Consider the following 16,427-nt stretch of genomic DNA (forward strand, 5'->3'; position numbering starts at 1 on the left):
CAAAATGGCCACCACCTCAGCGCTTGGCAGTTGGAGGCCTCAGCACAGCAGTGAAGCCTACCGCTTCCAGGCCTTGTCCCTCTCCTCTCCACTCCCCTCCTTCCTTCCCTCCTTGTCTCTATCTCTCTCTGTCCCTTTCTCACTCTCTGCTTCTCGCTCACTCTTCCGGGCGCAGAGCTCAATAGAGGCAGAAGCTCCTGCTCTTCTTCAGTCTAGCCAATGGGGGCAAAGGAGCTGGAAGTCCCCACCCCCTGCCCCACCCTCACAGGCTCCTCCTGCAGTTAATATGGAAGAAGGCAGGAGGGACAGGGGGACCCTGGAGCCCCAGCCACACGGACACTGGCCAAAGGGACACATTCCCAGAGCCTAAGACCCATGAAATGCAGCCCTATGCAGGGCAGGACCCTCCTCTCTCTGGCCCTGTGGATGCTGGGAGATCCAGTCCAGGGAATACACTGTAAATCCCATTGGCAAGAGGAAAGGCTACTACTACTCTCTGATGTCTCACTAGGTGTCAGAACCTGTTATTAAGATCAGTTTTAAGGTTATATCTTTTCAGTTCATGTACATTCACTTGATTTTAAAACCTCCCAAAGGAGCTACTTTTGGCGTAGTTTGGGGGACATTCGTCGTCTCAGTGGCCCTCCTATTAGAGACCCCTCCTCTTTTGACCCAAATCCTTATGAGGCCCAAAACCCCTTTGTTAGGAAGCGAACACCGAATATCTCAGGAAGGCTCTATATCTGTGAGGTTTGGAATCCTCTGATCAATGGCCCACATCCAAACGTATACCAAAAGTAGAAGGTCTATTGTGAGAGCATTGCAGTTGTGATCTGTAACACTTTTTTGCAGAGTCTGAGGCTTCAGAGAAAAATGTACACTTTTAAAATTATTATTATTAACCGTTATTTATAAAGCTCTGTAAATTTACACAGCGTTGTACATACAAAAATGCCCCTCCTTTCTCCCCTCTGCTAGTTCCCCACCCCAGACACACTTAGCCAGGTCCCCATCACAACCCATCCTCACTCAGGACATTTGAAACATTGCCAGCTAGTTCTCTAAAACAACACTCCAAAGCAGTTAACAGGGCCCCACTTAGAAACTAACACCAACTTTAATATTCTTCCTATATACTCTCCACCCCCCCAACATCTTAACTAACAGAACAATATAGGTCAGATATCTCAAAACATACATGAAGTGATTATATATGAACTGAATATAGGGTTGCCATAATTGTCCACTTTTACCAGGGACAAAATGTGGAACAAATTCAAGACCAAACTGTAGGACAACTGCAGGACAAACTCAGCCCAAAATGTAGGACATTGAAGAAAAATGGTGGACCTTAAATGTCCTACATTTTGAGCTGAGTTTTGTCCTGCAGTTGCCCTACAGTTTGGTCTTGAATTTGTCCTACATTTTGTCCCTGGTAAAAGTGGACAATTATGGCAGCCCTAAATATATACAGCATTATAACTGATCTCAATAACAGGTTCTGACAATATCTCCCAAGGCCCCCTCCCTCCAGGACCCCCTTCCACTCTTCCCCTCAGTCTCTCTCTCTCCTCTGAAGGCCTCAAACTGCCAACTGCCAAGCGCTCAGACAGAGGTAGCCATTTTGTGTTCTGGGGGCCATTTTGTGCTGTTTGTGACTATGGAGAATGTTCCAGAACCTTCTCTTAGGCCCCAGTTGAACAGAGGTATCGCTTTCTCTCCCTGAGGCTCCAGAGAGAGAAGGAGGCCAGGATCCTTGGGACAAAAGGAAGGAAGTGTGTCTCTTTATGTGTCTAGTCCTCTCCTTTCTTGGGGCCATGAGATTTTTTTGGGGGGGAGGGGGAATCCCAGATAAACCATGTAACCTCAGAGTATGATCAAGATTACAAGGTTGTTTCTCAGGAAGGAGAAGCAAACTAAGAGAGGATACAGCCTTTTGCTTTTGCCTGAGCCTCTGGGAAGGGCCCCTCTTCTCCTTTCTCCCTGGCTGTCTTCATGGAGGGCAGACTCCTTTTCCCCTTTGGACTCAGTTTGCAGCAATGGCAGTGAGCTGAAGAGAAGGGGAGAAATGGCATCAGGAGGAGGAAACTGTGGCCTTTGAAGAGCAGCTGAGAAGGTGGGAGGGCAGAGGATGAATCGGGTAATGTCCCTTCCAAACTGGGAGAGTTGGAGGGCATGCAGAAGGAGCTGGGCCTGGAAATGGAGGAGGAGAAGGGGGCTTGCAAAATGACCTCCATGGATGAGAAAGCTGGGCTAAGTCCATGAAATGAAATGGCCCAGTGAAATGGTGTCCATAATATAGGAGCTAGTGTGGCATAGTGGTTTGAGCATAGCTGAACTATGACTCTGGAGTTCAGATTTGGAATCAAAGCTCTGCCTTGGAAGCCCATTGGGGGGCAAGTCACACTCTCTCAGCCTCAGGGAAAGGCAATGGGAAAACTATTCTGAAGACATTTGCCAAGGAAACCCTGTGATAGGTCTGCGTTAGGGTCACCATAAATTCAAAACGACTTGGAGACACGCAATAATAACAACAACAAAAGCAATGTCTATTATATAAAATGGCAAAAACAAGAGTTGCTCTTGGAATTTATATTGTGTTTCTATGTTTTCAAGCTTTGGATGGTTCAATCCATGGGTAAAGAAATCTGTAGATAGAGAGGTCCATCATCGTCCTCCTCCTCATCATCATGAAAAAATAGAGGGTCTTCTTTATCAGATTTTTATCAGGAGGGCAACTAAAATGGTGAAGGGTCTGGAAACCATGAAACCCTATGAGGAACGCCTTAGGGAGCTGGGGATGTTTAGCCTGGGGAAGAGAAAGTTAAGAGGTGATATGATAGCCCTGTTTAAATACTTGAAGGGATGTCATATTGAGGAGGGAGCAAGCTTGTTTTCTGCTGCTCCAGAGACTAGGACCCGGAGCAATGGATACAAGCTACAGGAAAAGAGATTCCAGCTCAACATTAGGAGGAACTTCCTGACAGTAAGGGCTGTTCGACAGTGGAACAAACTCCCTCAGAGATTTTGGTGAGTCTTCCTCCTTGGAGGTCTTTAAGCAGAGGCTGGATGGCCATCTGTCGGGGATTCTTTGATTGAAAGTTCCTGCATGGCAGAATGGGGATGGACTGGATGGCCCTTGCGGTCTCTTCCAACTCTGCGATTCTATGATTCTATGATCAAAAGTGTTAAAAATCAAACAGGAGAAAGGCATTACTGTTGTGCATTTTGGATGTTATTGTTTACAGTGTGGCCAAAACACCTTCTCCTGGATATACTTTCTAGATTTCAGGACACTATATTTTTTAAAACTTTGGTGCTAAAAGAAAAAAAACCCACATAGGACCAACAACAATAACACAGATACTATTAAGAGACTTGACAAATACAAATATTTACAAGCAACAGAACTTGTGAAACATACTAAGGCCGGGTACAGGCCGCCAGAAAGAGGCGCATCCCCGGCGCCACTCTTTCCTCTGCAGAAGCGCCGCAACAACCAAATTGAGCAGCGCTGTTGCGGAGCAAAAAAGGAGCGCACGGAAGCAGCTCCTTTTGGCGGTGCACTTCTGCCACCCCAAAGAGCCCACGATGGCATGGGTACATTGCAGTTGAACCGCCCCGTTTGGAAGTGGCACATCTGCAACATCACCGTTATGCGCCGCGTCTGGTGGGTGCGCTGCAGCTGCGGCACCCTCATCACTTGCAAGGGTTGCCATATGTGTGGGCACTCCGCCTACCAGGCAACCCTCACACGTGATGAGGGTGCCTCAAAGGCTTCTAAAGGCTTCTAAAAACAGATCAAAGCGGCTAACAGTAAAAGCACTGGTAAAACACAATAACAACTTGTCATTGTTGTGTCCCAAACCCTCCCAATTCCTCCCATCCACAATAAAATATAATTAGTTCTTAAACAATTATTAAAACAATTATTAAAAATAGGACAGAAGCAGTTAGAGCAGTTGCTGAACAATTCAATTAATAAGAGATTGCTGGAATGCTAATCTGGAAAGAGATATGTCTTGAGCTTTTTAAAGCCTTAAAGACTGGTGATATATCGGATCTCTTCTGGAGGCTGTTCCATAACTTGGGAGAAGGTCCTTTGTGTAACTGCAGAAGGCCTTGTTATTGCTGGCTGCAGTAAGTTTTTACTAGAGGACCTCAAAGTGTGGGGCAGATTGTATGGGAGAAGGCGATCCCGTAAGTAAGATGGACCCAAGCCATGGAGGGCTTTAAAGGTTATAACCAAGACCTTGTACTGTCCCAGGAAATTAATGAGCAGCTATTATAGGTGTGATATGGACACCTCTAGATATTCCAGTGACCACTCTCGCTGCCATATTTTGGATTAGTTGAAGTTTCCGGACTAAGTGCAAGGATAGCCCTATGTAGATCTCATTGCGGAAGTCAAGGCATGAGGTTATCAGCGCATGCATCATAGTTTTCATGTCCTCAGGTTCCAGGAAGAGGCGCAGTTGGCGTATCAACCAAAGCTGATAACAGTCACTCCTTGCTGTCGTACTTATCTGAGCTGACATCTGGAGTGACAGATTCAGGAACACCCCAAATTGCAAACATAGTCCTTTAGGGGAAATGCAACCGCTTCCAGGACCAGTTGGCAAACCTCCATACCTGGATTAGGACCTCCAACAATCAGCACCTCCGTTTTACCTGGATTCAGTTTCAGTCTGTTTTTCCTCATCCAGCCCATTACTGCCCCAAGACATTCATTCAGAGGGGAGATGCCAAAAGCCTAGGCGACTCCTGCAGCAGCTGAGAGGCCAGTTGTGTCAGCTTGGCTAGGGAGTCTGTTAAGGAACGGGGAGGACAGGAAACCAACAGATTCCCCAGACTTTCTCTAGTGTTTAAGCTGAGGTAAATACATTCAATGTGGTCCATCATACGGATAGGTATCCTGCTCAAGGCAAGATTGTCTTTATGGACCAAAGGCACTCCCCTTACCTGGTCACTGACAGAGAATCCGGATGGTAAGGCCCGAACCCAGGTGGCTGTCTTCACCCAGCCAGGTCTCTGTGAAACAAGCCAGGTCAGCCTCTTCATCCAGGACTATGGACTATGTGTGTTTTATTTTTGACTGACCTGGCATTACACAAGAGCAGGGGAAGGTTCTCTGGTTGGTTTGGTATGCTCTCCAGCCCTTTTGGGATAGCAGGGAGAATGGAAGGGGAGAGAGATATCTGCCAGGGTCCTAATTGCAGCCTGTCTTGCAACACAAAAGGCAGTACTTTGGAAAAGGAACAGCTTTTATTGAAGAAGATACATGCAATAGAAATGACTTTTTTGCCAGGAATGAAAGTATAAACATATCCCTTTTATAACCATATGAATCCACCGCACTCCATTCACCAATAAAGCTAATTGACTGGATAGCCCTTTCCCGCACAGCGTTCTCCCACCCTTTTCTGCGCAGTGTCCTCCCATCTGGGATTCTGGCAGCTTTCCTAAAAGCAATGAAGCTCTCATGTGCCTTTTCTCAACCACTGCACCTCTGGCCTTGGACCACAGAACTCAGCCACCCAACAGTTTAATTAACATTATGGCTTAACAATATATATAGTTATCTATAATATAAAACCCTATCAATCTCCACATAATATGAGACCGTATGAAAATATAATAAGCATAAACCCATAGCAACATAATGCAATATAAAAATATCCCTGGTGGTGCAGTGGTTAAATGCCTGTACTGCAGCCATTCACTCAAAACCACAAGGTTGCGAGTTCAAGACCAGCAAAAGGGCCCAAGCTCAACTCAGGCTTGCATCCTTCCAAGGTTGCTAAAATGAGTACCCAGACTGTTGGGGGCTAGTTAGCTTACTTGCAAATTAGCTTACTTGCTGTTCACCACTATGATCTCTGGAATAGCGGTATATAAATAAAATAAATTATTATTATTATTATTATATAAAAATACCAATAACTCTCTATGTTCCCCCTCCTTTTCTAGAGACCAGCCTTTTAAACTCAAGCCTCTGTTCGAAGGGTGATTCCCACACATTCCAATCCTAGCAAAGAAGCACATTCTTTTTTTTATTAATGTTTTCAAAGTTTTTGACAAGCATGAGATAACAAAAACATAGAACCAAATACATTATACAATAATAACACATAAAATATACATTTACCTACACAATATATACCCCACTCAACCTCATCATTAAACATTTAACACTAATAAAAAAACACTTAACATATACTGTACCTTCCAGCTGTCTGAATCCCTATACAGTCTATCAATTTTACATTGTCTTTATCTTACATGTTATTCAGATGTTTCCTTCACAAAGTGCACAATTAGTTCAATCCCATTTCAACAATGAATTTCTTATTGTATTGTTTTTGAACGGTCTTTTACCCTTTAATTTACCTTAAGTGAGTAAATCTATATGAACATATTACTAGTAAATGTGAACAGCATACACTCAATTTAATACTCAATTGTTTTCTTCACAGAGTACACAAATTGTTTGATCAATTTTTTCGGAGTGGATTTTCTATCATTTTAGCCTGTTGTTTTTTTCTTGGTTTTTTTCCTTCCTCCTCCTCTCTCCCTCCTCCTTTTACCCTATAAAATTACTTCATATAAGGAGAATTGTGTAGGCGAACTTCAACTTAGTTATAAAGAGCATACCCTCAGTTTCATTGCTCTGTATTCATTTATAAATTGGAAACCTAAATTCACATTGAAATCTGATTTCTGAAACTATCAAATTACTATTTCTCACTGCTTACTGAATGTCATATTACGTAATTATCTCAAAACCACAATATTTTCCCATTTTCTTTCTATAAATTTGTAAAAAGGTTCCCATTCTTTTTTGATAGATTCTTCATTTTTCCCCCTCATCCAACTGGTCATCTTATCCATTTCTGCCATTTCGAATACTTTCATTAACCACTTTTCCATGGATGGGGTCTGGTCAGATTTCCAAAATGTAGCATATGAAATTCTGGCACATGTAAGAAGATAGAAGATTAATTTACCATGTTGTTTCTGCAATTCTGAATCAACCATACCTAGCAAGTATGTTTCAGGAAGAAAAGAGATTTGAACATTTAGTTCTCTAGTTATAATATTATGCACCTTTTGCCGCAGTGCATGTCCACCACACATGGTAGTAAGACCCTATTACTTTCAGACACTTCCAACACTCTGGTTTGCTGCCTGCCTTTAAACATCAAGGAGATTCTTTGTGGAGAGAGATGCCATCTATATGTCATTTTATATATGTTCTCCTTTAAATTCTGATTACTGGTATACTTAAGATCTTTGGTCCAAATGTTCTCCCATTTTTATATGCTAATTTGTGACCCACATTCTGTGCCCATAGGATCATGCTACGTCTAATTACCTCTTCCTCCGTATCCCAGCTCAAAATCATTTTATCATTCTTCTTTCCTTTCCCCATTATCTCTTCCCATTCAGTTCTCTTGTTACATATGCCTGGCTGTAACTTATCAATTTGCCATCTTTCTTTCAATTGCATGTACAAATACCAATGACATGCAATGCCCGAACTTTGTAACTCTTCCACTGTTTTGAATTCTGTCAGATTCTGTGTTACATTAATTAAATCTGCGTATCTTAGCCATTTTTTCCTTTGGTATACCTTCCCTCCCAAAAAAGGATTCGTGTGGAGAACAACTGTGAATAATTTGATTACACAGTCTCGGTTTTAATTTATCCCACACCTTCAGCATTGATCCAATTATAATATGATTTTTACATTCTCTGTGGATTTTATCTTTATTATAAAATAGATAGCCGTGAAGCCCAAATCTTAGTCCGTCTCCTTGTAAATTCAGTATATACTCATTTTCTAACAGAATCCAATCTATTAACCACAATAATGTAGATGCAAAATAATAGATTTTCAAATTTGGGAGCCCCAGGCCCCCCCTACTTTTCTCATCACACATTATTTTCTTTCCAATTCTGGCCTTCTTTTTGTTCCAGACAAATTTCATTATATCATTTTGCCACATATCCAAAGGTTTCAAGGAATGCAAAATCAGAATAGTCTGAAACGTAAACAAAATTTTAGGAAGCACATTCATCTGAATGACTGCTATCTTCCCCAAAAGAGATAGCTGAATATTCCCCCATTTAACAAGGTCTTGTTTAATGTTCCTCCACGTTTCCTCATAGTTGTTATGGAATAAGTCTGTGTTCCTGTTAGTTATACTTATTCCCAGATATTTCACTTTTTTTCCTATTCTGAATCCCGAAAGTTCTTCCAAATTCTTAATAGCCGCATCATCCATATTTTTCGTCAGCATATTGGTTTTGTCCTTGTTCACCTTAAGCCCAGAAGCTTTTTCAAATTCTTGTACTAGGTTGATTAAAGCTTGAATACTGTTACAGGGGTTTTCCAGGATATAAACCACTTCGTCGGCGAATAACCTCATTTTAAATTCAGTTTTCTTAATTTTTAAGCCTTGAATTTGTTCTTCCAAACTAACTCTATTGTTTAACATTTCTAATACAAAGATGAATAACAATGGGGATAGGGGACAACCTTGTCTCATTCCCCGTTTTATTTCAAATTCTTCAGATTTACTGTTATTTATTATTAAATTCACCTTTTGTTTCTTATATATTTCCTGGATCCATTTCTGGAATTGTGCCCCAACCTCCAGTTTTTCCAACATTGTAAATAGCGTTGTCCAGCTGATGTTAACATTCTTTAGCATGATCTCTCTACCTCTTTCTAGTATCTTCTATTAAAGCACATATTAAAACATATTATTTTAACCCAGAATAAATCCAATATATCTTAATTCTACTCTAAACCTAAACCAATAACCTTTATGGCTTGAATCCCTAAATGAATAAATGCATGAATAAAGGGATTCATGACATATTGTCACTTTAGGCTGGTGCTCCTTGCCTGCCGCAATGAGATGGGACCATTGTGAATTTAGGCTAATGCTGCTTGCCTGAAGGTTTGAGATGTGACCATTGCAACCTGAGGCTGATGCTGCTTGCCTGAAACACTGAGACTGGCCCATTGTGATCTCAGCCTCAAGTTCTTTGCCTAAAGAATTGAGACGGTCCTATTGTGACTTCAAGGTGGTGCTCTTTACCTACAGGATTAAGACTGGCCCATTACAACTTCAGGCTGATGTTAGTTACCTGAAGGATTGAGATGGGAGAATTGTCACTTCAGACTGGTGCTCCATGCCTGAAGGATTGAGAAAGGTCCATTGCGTGTCAGAACTAGTGTATAAGGGTTCTGTCATAAAGGGTAAACATATTAGGGTTTGGTTATTAAAGTAGGAGTTATAGTTGTAATTCATAGTAGGCAGTGTGGAGTGATGGGTTATAGAAAGTACGTAATGGAAAATGATAGAAGGACAGATGGAGTGGCTTTTAGATGAAGGAGGGCGTTTGGAGAAAGGGATGGGGTTGCAGCTGTAGACTGGTTATCAAGGAGGAGTGAAGTAGGTTTGGGAACACCGCTCTTCAAGGTGAGGCTGTCTGGGAGAAGGGAAGGGAAGTATAGACAACCTTGGTATCTATGCAACCTCCGCTTGTGTTGCTTTAGCTTGGGAATTGGGGCCTGGGTTAGGGAGGGGTTGAGCAAGGTCCTTTGGACTTCAGACTTTGCAAAAAGGTGTTAATGGATGTTTCTGCCTGGATTTATCAATAAAGCTTCTTTTGTTTCAAATGTGTTTTATTTTTTTGAGCAGAGGACTGACTCCAGATCTCACCATTTGCAAAGTCTCACAGTTTTAGCTCCAATGGAGACTCAGGAACAAGAAGAGTTCTTGGGGAACCCGGTGGTTCTGGAGTGTCCGGTGGTGGGGGAGCAGGTGCCTTCTTCAGAGGAACAAGGGGCCAAGCCCAAGACTGGGAAACCTCCTGAAGCTCACACCATCCAGGCCACCACTGGAGGATTTGGGTTTCCGGCCCCAGACTGGGGAAAAGAAGGCCGTCGGGGGCAGAGTGACAGCCTGGGACCTGGCAGTGGGGGAGTCCCTTCATAGCTGCCCCAGCACAGAAGAACCCCAGGAAGACGTTTATCGAATGGAAGAAGACATAAAGGAATTAAAGGACCTTATGCAGTGGATGGTGCCCAAGTTAAAGATGCGGAGGAGGAAGATGTCAGAGGTGAACCAAGGGCAGCTGATGCTCCTTGCCTGAAGCAATGAGACTGTCCCATTGTGATATTTGGTTTCCAAACTCTTCACCATTTTATTTGCCCTCCTTTGGACATGCTCCAGTTTCTCAATGTTCTTTTTGAATTGTGGTGCCCATAATATTCCCGGTGACCAAAGCAGAATACAGTGGCACTATTACTTCCCTTGATCTAGACACTATACTTCTATTGATGCAGCCTAAAATCGCATTGGCCTTGTTAGCTGCCGCAGCGCACTCTTAACACATGTTCAACTTGTGGTCTACCTTGGACTCCCAGATCACTTTCACACGTACTTTCATTCATCCAGGTGTCCACATCCTATATCTCTGCCTTTCATTTTTCTGCCCTTAATGCAGTACCTTACATATCTCCATAAGGAATTTCATTTTGTTCGCTATGGCCCAGCTTTCTAGTCTATTCAGGTCATATTGAATTTTGATCCTGTTCTCTAGCGTATTAGCTACTCCTCCTAATTTAGTGTCATCTGCAAATTTAATAAGTATGTCCCAAATTCTGTCAACCAAATCATTGATAAAGATGGTGAATAGCGCTCGGCCCAGCACAGAACCCCACTGGACACCCCACTGGTCACTTCTCTCCAGGATGAAAAGGAGTCATTGTTGAGCACCCTTTCGGTTTGGCCAGTCAACCAATTGCAAATCCATGTAACAGTTTCCTTTTCTAGCTTGTTTCATGTTTTTGTGTTATATACTGTTTAATTTGGTTAACTGCTATTAGTGAATTATCAAGAGTGGCCACCAGATGGCGCTCCAGGATAGAAGTTGGTAAGAAGCCAAAGAGCCTGCAGTGCCCTGAGTATCCACAAGAGGGCGGCGTTGTATTAGGAATGTTCTTTATTGATAAAATCGTTCTATAGGGACTAATGTGATTTTCCCATTGGCTCCCATTCCTGAGGGGGCGTGTCCTCCTTCCCTTTAACTGGACCTTCCTCCGCTCCCATTGGCTGCCTATTCCCCCCCTCGGTTGCCCTGAAAGCAAAAGGGCCACCAGAAGGAAATGGGGGGGGGGGGGTTGCAGCGCTGCATCATGGGAAATTTGCAACCAGGGGGGTTTGCGGTGGTGAAACAGAGCAGAAGCAAAGCTGTATTCCACACCAGAACAATTCGGAGTGGAATCGGGAGCGATTTCTGTGCATTCGCTTGTTACCGATTTCACCAAAATGAGGGGTCACTTTGGAATCACTGCAATAGCCCCACAGAAGGAGCCCCCATAGAAAGGAATCGCCTGTGATAACACTCACGTTGTCGTGTGAATTTGCATCATTGGACCCGCAGTGGCTTTGGATCTGAGCTGCAAAGAGCTGCAAAAACCACTGTGTGATAAACACAGTCTTTCAGATTTCACAAGGCTCTGTGGTTTTGGGAACAAGAAACTGATTCTCATAATTCTTGTTGATAATAATAATAATAATAATATGCCATTCTCCCTCATAAAGGGACAACTGGAATTACAAGTTTAAGACAATAAACTCTCTTTTCCTGTCGTTTGCACCCATTGCTCCGTCTCCCGGTCTCCTCCGCTGGGAGGAGGGAAAGCGTGGAATTCTGGGAAAAGATGGCAGTTGGCTTGGAGCCTGAATAGGGTTCTAGAAGGCTGGTGGCTTTGACCGTTGGCTGCTTAGGAAGAAGAAGGGCTCCTTCTGGGTTTCCTTGGCAGAACAGGGAAGGTGGGTGCCTCAAGATGGCGATGGGGGACCCCCAAATTTGGTTCCTCTGTGAGAAGGATGGCTAAAGGGAAGAGCCCCCATTTTGGAGCCAAGGGTGGGGGTCTGGAGGGTCTTCTGTAGGGAGGCAGCTTTGGGGGCCGGAAGCAAGTAAGCCCCCCTCCTCCCCCCCTCTTCTCCGGCTGCCAGGCCTCCTCTCCTCTCTTGGGAATCTCTGTGGGGCCCTGAGATTTTGGAGAGGGATCCAAGAGAATCAAAGGGAGGCTGGGACCAAACAACCTCATAATATGATCAAGACTGCAAGGTTCTTTCTGAGGAAGGAGAGGCAAACTAGGAGAGGCTGCAGCTGTTTGCTTTTGCCTGAGCCTCTGGGAAGGACCTCTCTTCTCCTTTCTCCTTGGCTGTCTTCATGGAGGGCAGACTCCTTTTGCCCTTTGGACTCAGTTTGCAACAATGGCAGTGAGCTCAAAAGAAGGGAAGAAATGGCAGCAGGAGGAGGAAACTGTGGCCTTTGAAGAGCAGCTGAAAAGGTGGGAGGGCAGAGGATGAACCAGGGGAGGGTCCCTGCCAAACTGGGAGAGGTGGAGGGTATTCAGAAGGAGCTGGGCCTGGAAATGGAGGAGGAGAAGGGGGCTTATAAAATGACCTCCATGGATGAGGAAGCTGGGCCAAGTCCATGACATACAATGGCCCAGTGAAACGATGTCCATGTTGTAGGAGTCAGTGTGGCCTAGTGGTTTGAGCATAGTGGAACTACGACTCTGGAGATCAGGGTTTGAATCCCAACTACATCATAGAAACTCTCTGGGTCACACTCTCTCAGCCTTAGGGGAAGGCAATGGGAAACATTAAATATAGACATTTAAATATTGCAGTTGCTATGGTTGTTGTTATTGGGTTGTTGTTGTTGTTATTGCTGTCTATCTATACATTATGATTTTATGTAGATTATTGCAAGAAAAAAACAGACCCATTAAAATCAGAGACATGATTTACTCCTATTGAAATCTTTGGGAGTGATGAAGGCTGGGGCCAACCCTAGGACTCCAATCCTAGCCCCATTTTCTGGAAATTAAGGGGTTGTTCAGGCCACCCCTTTTAGCGCCAGATCAGGGCCACGGCAAACACACTGCTTTTTGCAGTTCCTTTTTCCACTATGATAAGGTTACACCGTGGCCATGATGTGGCCTTTCTGTTGTGCAAAAAGGAGCTCCTTTCTGCGCCAGGGGAAAATGCCATATCCACCAATGGTGTGGCTTTTCTGCACTCCTTTGGCACTGCGTCATCTGAATGTAGCACCAGAGGAATGCTGGGACGTCACCTGCGATGTGGTGCAATGTGCAGGATCACACCGGCATGCGGGAAGAGTCAGGGAGTGCGCTGTGTAGACGCCATCTTTTCCCTCATGCCAGCTAAGGATGCTGGTCTCTACGCCCCGAAAGGCCCAGTGAACTGTCTTAGTCTTCCAGCATTCACAAGATTCTCTCTCTGAGGGTTTGGAGGCAAGACTAATAATAGTAATAATAATAATATCATCACTAATTTATATCCTGCTTTCCAATGGATTTATTTTGAATTTTAGGGAAGGTTCAGGTTTGATTTGCCCTTAGTGCTGTTGAATTGTATTTTCTGTGGTCCATGAAAGATTGCATAAATGTGTGCACATAAAAACACTTTGTATTTTCTGCAGGTGTGGAAAGAACCAAGATGCTTCCAAAGGAAGGGAGAGAAGAGAAAGGACCCTCAATTCCTCCTTTGTGGAAGACACTGGAGGAAAGAAGACCTCCGGACAGTTAGTGTCCAGACCTCCTTTTTTGACTCTGGAGCCTCAGGAGAAGAAAGAGATACTGAAGGTTCTGGAACATTATTCCCCACAGTCACAAGCAGCACAAAATGGCTGCTGGGACACAAAATAGTCGAGGGATGGTGGGAGGGATAGGTTTTCCAGCCAATCAGGGCCAGGGATGGTGGGAGGGATAAGTTTTCCAGCCAATCAGGGCAAGGGATGGTGGGAAGGACAGGTTTTCCAGCCAATCAGGGCCAGGGATGGTGGGAGGGACTGGGACTCCAACCAATCAGGGCCAGGGATGGTGGGAGGGACTGAGACTCCAGCCAATCAGGGCCAGGGATAGTGGGAGGGACTGAGACTCCAGCCAATCAGGGCCAGGGATGGTGGGAGGGACTGGGACTCCAGCCAATCAGGGCCAGGGATGGTGGGAGGGACTGGGCTTCCAGCCAATCAGGGCCAGGGATAGTGGGAGGGACTGAGACTCCAGCCAATCAGGGCCAGGGATGGTGGGAGGGACTGGGACTCCAGCCAATCAGGGCCAGGGATAGTGGGAGGGACTGGGACTCCAACCAATCAGGGCCAGGGATGGTGGAGGGAGGGGGGTTCCAGCCAATGGCAGCCACTCAGAGTGTCCTCAGGAGGAAATCATGTGTAAAATACATATCATAAAAACATCACAAAGTATAAAAATTCCAATTACAGTCATCGCAGGACAGTTATGCTGTTATGACCGGAACTAAACATATATACATTTATCATTATATATACATGCTGATGTTGACCAGAATGTGGGGGGTGTATACATGCGCAGGTGCATCCATGTGCATGCATAGGTACCCCCATATTTCTCCATGCATTTGCTTATGTTTAAATTGTATGCAAGTAGAAGAGTATATATAAATGTGTATATATACACACACACACACACACAAAAATATTTGTGTACACATGCAGACGTTCAGACAGATATCTATGGGTATGTAGAGATGCCTCCACATATATACATATATGTATATACACAAACACACATCCATCTGTTGTTGTCCATTGTTCTGGTCCGTTGTTCCAGGTGATGCTGGAGAAGAGCCCTGCCTCCAGCGGAACCAGAGGCTGCAGGCGATGAGGAGAGGGACTCTTTGCCCAATGCATGGCTCACCTGGAGGGCCAGCACCAAGAAGGTCACTCCGCCCCACCTTCACAAAGGCCCCATTCCCACTCCCTCATTTGCCCTGGACAGAACTGGGCAGATCCAGGTGCCCCCATATCGAATCTCCCCGGAAACAAGTTCCTACTACCCTTTACCTCAATCGGCAGCAGGGAAGAGCCGGTTGTTTCCAAAAAGAAAGGGTCAATAGTCCGCTTTCAGAAAAACCGCGCTAAGAGGGAATTGACCTGGATCTCTTGTGCAAGCCCCTGATCGAGTTGTGTCAAAATTGGTGTGAGTGTGAACTTCCAACTTTTAAATCGGTTTGGGAACCGGGGTAAAATGTAGTCTGAATGGCCCCTACATTTAAGGGTGAAGGGAGCAAGAAACAACAAGCAAAGTCTAAACACTTCCTTTGACCATTGCAGCATTAGAGCGTGCCGTCACCCTCGAACTGTCAATGGCTCACCTGCAGCAAGGCCAGGAGAGCACAGAATGTGGCTATACAACTCAGTGTGTGGCGCTCCCCACAACAATGATGTGTGTCTTTTTTATTTTCAAAAATGTTTATTACACTGAGATATTCCCATGATAGTATTTAAATGACCAAATATCGACCAAATATTAACTATTAATTTAATGGAATTTTATCACCCTTTTCTCCAAATGTTTTAAGACAACTCCATTCCATTTCTAAGTGTCCTTTTGATTTCCCTCTTAGTAAGGCAGTATATCCATATTTCTAGCTTCATGTATCTTAATCAACCAATGTTTGACAGAAGGATTAACTGTAGATTTCCAAACTTGAGCAAATAAGATCCTTGCACATGAGACCATATATAAAACAATTCTATTGTATTTTACTGACTTTATGTTGTGTGTCATGTTTAGTAAAAATAAATTTGGTTCAAAGGGAATACAGTGGAACCTCGCATTATGCAGGGGATCCGTTCTGGATCCCTCTGCGTAAGGCGAATTCCGCCTATGCTCAAGCCTCATTGGAAACAATGGGGCTCATGCACGGCAGCGCGGTGGGGTGCAGGGCGCAACGGGCACGTGTGCCCATTCAATTGAATGGGACACGCCGCCCCTTCCGCCCCACGCACGCCCCACGGCTTGAGCGCGTACGCTCAAGTCCGCATATGAGAAGGCCGCGTATGGGGAGGATGCACTGTATCTATATCAAGAATGTTTTGGATGCTTCCATGAATCCTTTGCCAGAATCCTTTAGCTTTAATGCATGTCCACTTCATATGAAAGAAGCTTCCTTCGGGTTCCCCACATTTCCAGCACTTAGTATTGCCAGTTTTGTATATCTGGTGGGTTTTTGGGGGGTTAGATACAACTTGAATAACATTTTGATGTAATTTTCTTTATAGTTTTGGCACAGAGTGAATTTATTTGTTCCTTTCCATGATTTTCCCCATTCCTCTATAGGTATAGTTTTATTTATATCACCTGCCCATCTTACCATGCCGTGTTTAATAATTTCATCTTCTAGATCTCTTTCTTTGAATAGTTTATAATATTTGGATATGTGTTTACCTTTTTTGTCCATCATAATTTTATCGATTTCGTTGTTATCCATCGTCAACCCAGGAGCTTTATTGTCTGCCTTAAAACGATTGTTTAATTGGTTGTA

The 16,427-nt window shown here is 44.1% G+C and overlaps 1 protein-coding gene across 1 annotated transcript in view; it reads right to left on the reverse strand.

The window, feature by feature from the left end:
• The window catches only part of LOC149301645 (uncharacterized), a 337,309-nt gene that overhangs the window by 10,442 nt on the left and 310,440 nt on the right, over positions 1–16,427 (reverse strand). The window lies entirely within an intron of this gene.

This window comes from Sceloporus occidentalis, unplaced genomic scaffold, assembly GCF_023333645.1.
Source record: "Sceloporus occidentalis isolate IW3139 unplaced genomic scaffold, rSceOcc1.0.p SCAF_21, whole genome shotgun sequence".
Lineage (NCBI taxonomy): Eukaryota > Metazoa > Chordata > Lepidosauria > Squamata > Phrynosomatidae > Sceloporus > Sceloporus occidentalis.